The 10,474-nt window shown below is 37.1% G+C and overlaps 1 non-coding gene across 1 annotated transcript; it reads right to left on the reverse strand.

Moving 5' to 3' along the window:
* Positions 1-297: 297 nt before the first annotated feature.
* On the reverse strand, positions 298-404 carry LOC141681385 (small nucleolar RNA R71). The gene has a single exon (XR_012558823.1). It is a non-coding gene; the product is annotated as a small nucleolar RNA R71 (small nucleolar RNA).
* Positions 405-10,474: the final 10,070 nt, after the last annotated feature.

Genomic DNA, 10,474 nt, shown 5'->3' on the forward strand with positions numbered 1-10,474 from the left:
GTTGCTAATAACTTTGAAATGAAGTCTAGCACGATTCAAATGGTACATAATTCAGTTCAATTTGGGGGTTCTCCAACGGAAGATCCAAATATGCACATCAGGGATTTCATAGAGATCTACGACACCTTCAGGTACAATGGTGTGTCCGAGGATGCGGTGAAACTGAGACTATTCCCATTTTCTCTGAGGGACAGGGCTAAGAGCTGGTTACACTCTCTACCAGCTGGTTCGATTGCTACTTGGGAAGATCTTGCTCAAAAGTTTCTCACTAAATTCTTCCCTATGGAAAAAACAGCTGCAATCAAGAATGCTCTTACTCAATTTGCGCAATAATCAGGGGAATCGCTAGGTGAAGCTTGGGAGCCATATAAGGAGATGCTTAGGAAGTGTCCTCATCATGGAATGCCTGATTGGATGATCATCAATTGCTTCTATAATGGTTTGGGAGCACAGTCAAGACCCATGCTCGTTGTAACATCAGGTGGAGCCTTATGGGCTAAGAGCAGTAATGAAGCTTATGAGCTAATTGAACTGATGGCTGTTAATGAATATCAGTATCCAACCTAGAGATTACCACGGGGTAAGGTAGCAGGAGTTCTTGAAGTGGATACAGCTACGGCTATCACTGCTCAACTAAAGGCATTATCTATGAAGATCGATTCTTTGGCTAATTATGGTGTTAATCAGATAACAGTGTTTATGAGATGTGTGCAGGTTCGCATGCGACGGAGCAATGCGCTATATCTAGTAAATCAGCTCATTTTGTGAGCAACTTTGAGAGATCGCAGCAACCAGTTCCAGACGCTTATCATCCTGACAAATGGAATCATCCTAACTTCAGCTAGAGCAATAATCAGAATATGATGCAACAGCCGTTCTAGCAGTTTGGAAACAAGCAATTCAATATTCTTGGTTTTTAGCAACAATTTACACCAAGACAACAACTCCATCTTCAACAACAAACTCATGAAGGTGCAGGTCAATCTTCGAATGAAAAATCTGAATTGGAGGAGTTGAGGCTTATGTGCAAAAACTAGGCTCTTATATGCAAAAGCCAGGCTGTTTCTATCAAGACTCTAAAGAACCAAATAGGGCAAATTTCTAACGCCTTATTGAATCGACCACTAGGAACACTTCCTAGTGATACAGAAGCCAATCCAGGCAAGAGGGAAGTTGAAAAATAGAATAACGCCATCACCTTGAGGTCTGGAAAGGTCGCAAGCCCCCAAATTCAGCAAGACGAAGAGTCTGAAAATTCTATCCAGAATGTAGGTGCGTCTGAACCCTTGCCAATTCCAGAAAATGAGATTCTAGCTGAAAAAGTTGTGTAGAAGGATGCCAAGGTGGAACCGAAGAAGAAATCTATTGCAAACAATCCTCCTGAGGGAAATACAGGGGATTAACAAGTCTATCCATCTCCGCCATATCCTAAAAGACTTCAGAAGCAGAAGTTAGATAAGAAATTTTCCAAGTTTATTGAAGTTTTCAAGAAATTGCACATCAACATACCATTTGCTGAAGCTTTAGAACAAATGTCGAGCTATGCGAAGTTCATGAAAGGTATTCTCTCGCAGAAGGTGAAGCTTGAGGAGTTGGAAAGCGTTGCTCTAACGGAGGAGTGCAGTGTTGTGCTGCAACAGAAGTTACCTCTGAAGCTTAAAGATCCCGGAAGTTTCACTATTCCTTGCACTATTGGAAACTTGTCGTGTGACGGCCTCAACCCCGGAGTCAGGAGTTGACGTCCCCAAACACTAATATCAAAATATAAACCACAAGATTATTATTAATATATACTAACTTGACCCCAAACCAAGATCCGATCCAGGTTCAAGTATGATTCAGGTTCATATTATTACAAACCATTTATTCAACATCTAACACCCTCTAACTTTGTTCAGCAACTCATCAGACCGCATGTGGCCTGACAAACACTACCTCAGAGGAGCCGGGTCCTGAAGGGGCGGGAACACGGGTATGTATGACTGGTCATCTAGGCATCTGCGACATATAGACATAACAGGTTGCAAGGGTGAGCATAATCGCTCAGCAGTACCAACATATGAATAACAGGATAAAATAGTAACGTAACAATTATAGGAACAGAGCTATAATCATGTCAACAACATTGTATAATGAAAAACTGAGATAACTGGATATCTGTAATAACCCCAATTTTTGGAATTTTTGAAACACGGATAAATAGTAACTTTTGCTGATGATGCTGATTAAGGAAAATTATCAGACCACGCTATATAGGAGTACTTTTATGGAAATTCTAAGATCGTACTAGTATTCCATAAAGTAAATGAGTGTATGTAAAGGTCGTTAGATATCGAATCCGGACACTTTGATTTTTCCCGAAAATCCACCAGATACCGAAAGAAATGGGTATAAGGTAACATGATTAAAAGGATTTAAATTCAAGGATTATAAGAGAGGATCATAAAAGGAATATAAAATATTGAGAAAGGTTTAGGGGAACCCAAGTAATAAGATCCCAGATATGATCCTTCAAACGACGAACGAGAACGAAAGTTAAGCGAACCGTAAAACAAATAAGCGACCAAGAGACAAGCTTGTACAAGAAGCCAAGGATTGTGACATCATCAAACCACAAGGAAAGGACATGTGTTAAAAAGGTGACACAAGCATGGTGACATAAGCATGACAAAAAGAAGTGTGTTGTTGGTTGATTCTTGGCCATGCAAAAGTTACCATGGTAAAAGATCAAAATTTGCCAAGCCAAAAAGGAAATCAACCAAGCAAAATATCATAACACAAAAATTAAAAATTTGACTTTGCTCCCATGAAGAGAAGCTCTCGGCCAAAATAAACCCAGCAACTTGAAATTATCATATCTCCTTCAATACTCACTCAAATGTTGTGTTCTATAGCTCGTTGGAAAGGTATTGAGATGGACTACAACTCTTGTTCACAAGTATCGTCCAAATAAGCATGGTAAGATCCTCATTTTTACAGTTCTTTCAATTGTACTTTTAGAAATTTCAAAGCCTAACTTTGTGTTCTTGATTTCTTTGAAAAGATCAAGCTTGTAGGAGGCTCCCTAAGGCTTCCTAGCAACTTAACACCTACCAAGGAAGGTATAAACTTCAAACCATAGCCTTTACTTTTACTATTAGTGAGTTTGATGGTTGGTTTTCAAAACGAGAAGCATGATGCTTGTGTGTTTAGAGTTTCGATTGGATTTTTAATGATTTGGATGTTGAATTCTTGTTTATAGTTAATGAAACTTAAGTATAGCTAGTAGTTCATGTGTGGGGTTGTATAAATTGGAAAATCTTGAGGTTTGGGGACTGATGTAGTAAGGTTTGGATGAGGGTTGGTTGTATTGTTGGTTGTGAGTTGAATGGTGGTTGTTTGGAGTTGTTTAAAACTTGGTAATCGCGTAAATATAGTCGTCGTAATGCCCAATTTCATACAACTGCTTGTTTTTAGTGTTCGGGACAGAGAGTTAACTATTGAATTTGTGACTTTGCCATGTTTAGTTAGATTATGTCTAACTAAATGACTAATTGGAGTATGAAACAATTATGTAAAGTGGATTAGGCAGTTGGTAGAGTACTCACAAAAGAATCGCCTTAAAATTCTTAATGGTTAATTTATTAAAAATTGTGGAGCCGAGGGTACTCGAACGACTTATGTGATTCGTTAAGCGTAGGAGTGACCATAAGCGAACGTTAGGGTTCAATTGGTTAAAGTCTAGTTTCTTAAGCGACCGGGGTTTAATTCCGACTTATGTTGTTGTTCATAGGTTATCGGACCCACTCTAAGCTTAAGTCTATCCGGGAACACTCAGGCAAGTTTTCTACCCGTTATACTGTTGTTGTGATGTATACATATGTATATGCATTATCTTGTGATAGATGCATGGTGGTTAATTAGCAAATCTTGCGATATATTGGAGCATGTGATATGGTATATATGCATGTCTGTTTCATAATATTGATATATATTGTTGATTCAATTGCTTATAAGTTGCATAATACCTATGCTAGAGATAAGCAGTAGTTGCGTATACCCTTAGTATAGGGGACCCAAAGGTGAATATTTTCTAAAACCGGGAGTCGATGTTCCCGAGTATATTATATATATATTTATATATATAGATATAGTTTTCAAAACTGTGAATCGAATAAGGTTTATTCGATAACTTTATTTTATTAATGAATATTATTTTGAATATTCATTCGAGGGCTTATGACTCCGTCTATTTTATTAATGAATATTATTTTGAATATTTATTCGAGGACATGTGACTCCGTTTATTTTATTTAATGAATATTATTATTTGAATATTCATTCGAGGACTTATGACTCCGATTGTTTACTAATTATTATTCTTTATTTTATTAAAGAATAATGTGTCGATAATTAAACACACTTTTGATTATTCAAATAAAGATCCTACTTTCGTATAAGTATATCTTTGGTTATTTAATATTCATTTCAATTATGAGTTTTAAAACTCCTACCTCGATTATTTTTATAAGGATCACCCTTATGAGAATATTATTTAAATAATAATATTTAGATATTTTCTAATATATCGGGACTGATTTATTTTACTAAATCAGCATTACTCCAAACATTCTTAAAAATGTATTCGAGTCTTCAAAATGATTTTTAAAGGTTAGGGCGGATCCCAAAACTCATTTTTTTATATTTAAGATCTTCCTTTCGAAGGGGATTTAAATACTCGCTCAAAACCTGAGAGATCCGGCTCTGTGGTGTATTTTATATTCGCAACAAGGTTGTTGTTTTGATAAAAGAGTTTTTGATTACTTACCCAACACTCGGGAAGTAAAATTCTTGGAACAAGTTAATCCATTAACAGGCACCGCCTGGGAAATATCAGTGAGTTTTCCTTTCCAACTAGATACGACTTCTTGGTGGAGCCGTATCAACAAGTTTCTACTTGGGGAAATGGGGGACAAGCTTTATGTTTCAGAGTCATGGATTTCATCTAAACTAGGAGTGGCGTAAGTGGTCGAGTGGCGCCGGCCCAGCCTTGTTATATTGGCCCAAATGGCCTGGATGTTCCGTTAAGACGGTCCATTCCTTAGGAGTCCAGTGTTCGGTTGACAAGTAAATCCGACAGGTTCTCCTCTACATGTAGAAAATGGTGGGGTTGCACTACTGCGACTGATCATCGTGAGTGGTCTTCCTGGCGCGGCAAACTCCCGTAATGAGTTCATCATCCAATTGGATATTTCTGCAACACTACCCTGAGCACTTCGATAGAAAGGCTATGGCTGGGCCATTATTGAGTGTTGGCAGGGTCGAGTTTTCAAATTGATGTTTTCATCAAATGAAGTATCTTGTAACTTCATTTCATTTAGATGATATTTCAAAGATTGATTCTATACAAGTTTTGTCTTGTAGCTTAATCTATGGGATGAACTATTTATACATTGAACGGTGGTAGTTCAAGTAGTATTCAGAAAAGATTTAAGTATATTGGAGTATCTTGTAACTTCATCTTTTAAACTTATATCTAGTAAATGATTATCTTGTGCATGTCAAAGATTTTCAGAAAAACGTTGAGACAATGTTAGATATATGAGATCACCTTGCAACGATATTTTTATACATTTATAAACTGGAACTCTGTGTATATTATACATGTCAGAGGATTTCAAAGATTGTGAAAAGTATATAGGTATATATATACTGAATATTTTGCGACTTGGTCGCATTAAGATATCAACTTGGTTCATTTCTTCTTGACCATGACTTTCATGAGTACTATGAGAATGCTCATATATTGTTAATTATTATACATATTATTTCGGTGGGCTTGTTGCTCACCCTTGCTTTCTTCTTTCATCATACAACAACAGACAGACAAGATGAACAGGACCAAGCTTCCAATTCGCAAGCGGTTAGGAAATGTTCCGCAGTTTTCTGGAAGCGTTGATGCCGCCGTAGCTGAGGTAGGAACTACCAATAGGCTAGGCTTTCAACTATTGATGAACCAGACTTATGTATATTATGAATTGTAATAATGGCAAAGAATATTTAAATTATTCAGAAACCGGTGAAATGGTTTATAATTGTGGAATAAAATGACTTGTGTTATTTTTGGGTATTCATCTCTAAGACTATAACTTGTGGTGTATGTGTATATTGTGGGGTCACAGTACGCAGTAGTTGGTTGATTATTAAGATTAAGTATTATTAAGGGAAATGGAACTCGTGACAACCCGGATCCCCGACCCCGGATTTGGGGGTGTTACAATATCACTGACTAGCATGCTTTATCAAAACAACGTATTAGTGTATTGTGTAAGTACCAGAGTCCAATTTTAGCATGCTATTCACATTTATAAAGCCGCTGTATCAACTACTTATACCCTTACGGGAATCGCAAATCCAAATCAGATACGTAACAGATATGTGAAGACAGTTACACAGGCTATCAACACCAGGCGGCTCTAACTGCCATCCCATTTACCTATTCTGGAACTCAGAGACTAGCTAGGTCTCTGACCTGCTGGACTAATCGGTTATATAGTGTGCTAAACCGAATTAGCCTCTTAAGCCACCTCAATAGGCCTACTCTGGCCCCTATGTATCCCATATCTGATCGTTTTATCCAGTTTTCAAAACACTTGTACCTATCTCATTTTCAAAATCATTCATTATACCAGCACACATATAAAATCCAGTTCGCAAATTATTTCATTAGAGATAGGTTTCTTTCGAAGTTACTTTTCCCCAAAACAATTCGAACACAGTGATTTATAACTACAGAGGATAAGTAACTAAAAACGTTTCTGTTCCATTACGAGAATAAAACATTTAGCTATTCATACGTACTGAACCATAAAAGAATGGTCAGGGGTACTTGCCTTGCAACGCTTTACAAAACCCTAAGTAGCTTTCACGCTGACTGCGGTCTTGGTGAAACTCGACTGGGATCTACAAATACAAAGTATCCTAATCAGTTATACTGACATGCTTGATATCCTCAAATCCTAATAACCCAATCCGATAACCCGACTCGTATAGCTATTATACACATAATCACGTAATCACGTAATCCGAACACGAATAGAGGTAACATGTATAATATAAATAAGTACGTTTTAAAATAAATTTTTAGAAAATTTTTGCAGCAACTCATTTGTTTATAAGCCTACCCATCGATTACAATCGACGTCAATAATCACAAGTCACAATCTCATCACAATGTCAATTCCATAATCTCATAGATATTTTCGTACAATTCCCAAAATATAATTTATTTTTGAAAACATTTTATTTATTTATACAATTTAGGACTTAGAACAACGTCATCATCTTCCACCGTCCGCTCGTAACTAGTCATCGCGGTACGGCGGAAAAATTCCCGGGGTACCCGATAATTCGGATTCCAACCAAAAATTTCGCTGATTAATTACTGAAATTTTTTTCCCGTATCAGCACACAGGCAGCCCAACAAGGCCCAACAAACAAAAAAACCAACTGCATAACCAGGCCACAGGGAAGGCCCAATAACAGAGCCCAACAACAGGAACCCGAAACCATGCCCAAACCAAAACACAGCCGCACAGCCACACACGCGCCATCGTGTCACACACACGGACACTAATACACACACACACATTGATACACACACACATACACTAATACATACACACACACACTGGTACACACACAATCAAACACACACAAACACAAACATAATCATATGCATGTATATATATATAAATATCAGCAATATAGAAATCGAACCAGCCAAGCTACAATTAAGTGGCGGCTCACCATAGAATTAGTCGGACAACGAGGGGAAGACGAACGAAGTCCAGGGATGCAAAAACGGAAAGAAGAAAATGAGAGCTGAGAGAGAGAAAATGAGAAATTGGGAGGGAGAGACGCGATATAGATGAATAGAGGAGGGAGAGAGACGAGTGCATGGGGGTGGGGGGTATGGTTGTTTATATTTTATTTTTTTTCAATTCATAAGCTCATGACACGTACCCATGAATAAACGAGAAGTAAACACGTGTCCTGCAATAGCGCTTTGCCCCGAAAATTTGAAATTAATGAATTGAGGTGTACAAAAAATGATTTCAGAAAATTACGGAAATAATCTAAAAATGTCATAAATATCTCGAAGTTTACAGAAACATAAATTCTGAAATTTTAAAATGACTTTTATGGTGCACGCTATAACCGCTTTTTAATAATTAAACAAAATGACGCGCGGGTAAAATTAATCCCAAAAATTTCCAATATAATTTTAAAATTCTCAGAATAATATGAACTTAATAAAATATGAGTTTCATGATTTTTGAAGATTTTCAGAATTAAATATGGATTTTACAAATAAACATAATCATAAAATCATTTAAAGATAAATAATTAATGAAATATTGATTTCTCAATTTTATAAAGTCCTAAAAATAATTATTAAAATTATAAAACCAATTTTAGAAATAATCCAATTATTTATGGAATTAAAACTGTAATAACATCACTTTTACAAGCGAAATAAAATCGTATAACCCAATAATAAATCACATAATCCAATCCCACATATCAACATATCACAAATAAATAAATAACAATCAACAATTGCTGCCAAAATCAATACACACTTTTATTTAATTATTTAAACCTTTATTACACTTTGAAAATATTAAAAAATAAAAGAATATACACGAGTCGTTATATCCTTTCCCCCTTAAAAAGATTATGTCCCCAGAATCTGACTTAGCTAAACAAATGAGGATATTTGTCAAGCATGTCTGACTCTAATTCCCAAGTAGACTCTTCTACTCGAGGATTTCTCCATAAGACTTTCACTATGGGGATCGACTTATTCCTAAGAACTCGCTCTTTACGTTCTAGGATTCGGATTGGTTGTTCCATATGGGACAAATCTGGCTGCAGCTCAATCGGTTCATATTCTATGACTTGATTCGAACTAGGGATATAGGGCTTCAACATAGATACGTGGAATACATTGTGAATGTGCTGCCACTGCGGTGGTAACGCTATCTCATAAGCAACCTTTCCCACCTTCTTCAAAACCTCAAAGGGTCCTATAAATCTGGGGCTAAGTTTACCTTTCTGACCAAATCGTACTAACCCTTTCCAAGGTGATACCTTTAATAATACCAGAGCCCCTATCTCGAAATTCATATCTTTCCTATGCAAATCTGCATTCTTCCTCTATCTATCTTGGACTGCTTCTAACCTTTTCCGAATCAATACTATTGCATCTCTGGTTTGCTGAACCAACTCGAGACCTAACACTTTCTTCTCTCCTACTTCATCCCAATATAACGGTGATCTACACTTACGTCCATACAAAGCTTCATAGGGTGGCATCCCGATGCTGGCATGGTAACTGCTATTATATGAGAACTCAATCAAAGGTAGGTGTTCATCCCAATTACCCTTAAAATCCAAAACACAGACTCTCAACATATCCTCTATGGTCTGAATCGTTCTTTCACTTTGGCCGTCTGTCCGAGGATAATAAGCGGTGCTCATATTCAACTTTGTTCATAGGCATTCTTGGAATTTAGTCCAAAACCTGGAATTAAATCTCGGGTCTCGATCTGACAGTATAGAAACAGGCACTCCATGTTTGGTAACTATCTCATCCAAGTATAACTTAACTAGCTTTTCCAACAAATACCTTTTATTGATCGGAAGAAAATGCGCTGACTTGGTCAATCTATCAATAATTACCCAAAGAGCATCTTGATTTGCTCTCGTCCTTGGCAATCCCACTATAAAATCCATATCAATCTCTTCCCACTTCCATTGGGGAATCTCTAAAGGTTGTAACAATCCACTTGGTCGTTGATGCTCCACTTTCACTGTTTGACATGCGTGACACTTGCTAACCCATTTGGCAATATCTTTCTTCATTCCCGGCCACCAAAAGTTTCTTTTCAAGTCTTGGTACATCTTAGTACTACCAGGGTGGATGGAAAACCTAGAGTTATGCGCTTCGTGTAATACTTCTTTCTTCAATTCCGTTACATTAGGAATCCAAACTCTGGATGAAAATCTATACAAACCTTGATTATCTTTTTGAGTACACAACTCTTTTCCTGTCAAAGTATCCAACTCTTGTTCCATAACTCCTTCTTGACACCTTTTTATCTTTTCCATCAATGCCAGCTGGAAGGTAACTTCATATAGCTTCTCCTGACTTTCACTGGGTACTCGAACCTCAATCTCCATTCTTTCCAAGTCTTGCACTAGTTCATCCGCAATCCGATCCATATTCAACCTTTCTTCTCTGCTCAAGGCATCAGCCACCACATTGGCTTTACCTTGGTGATAATTAATCGAACAATCGTAATCCTTAATCCATTCCAACCACCTTCTCTGTCTCATGTTCAAATCCTTCTGCGTGAATATGTACTTCAGGCTCTTATGGTCCGTATAAATATCACATTTCTCTCCATACAAGTAATGACGCCATAAC

This window comes from Apium graveolens, chromosome 8 (genome assembly GCF_009905375.1).
Source record: "Apium graveolens cultivar Ventura chromosome 8, ASM990537v1, whole genome shotgun sequence".
Taxonomy (NCBI): domain Eukaryota; kingdom Viridiplantae; phylum Streptophyta; class Magnoliopsida; order Apiales; family Apiaceae; genus Apium; species Apium graveolens.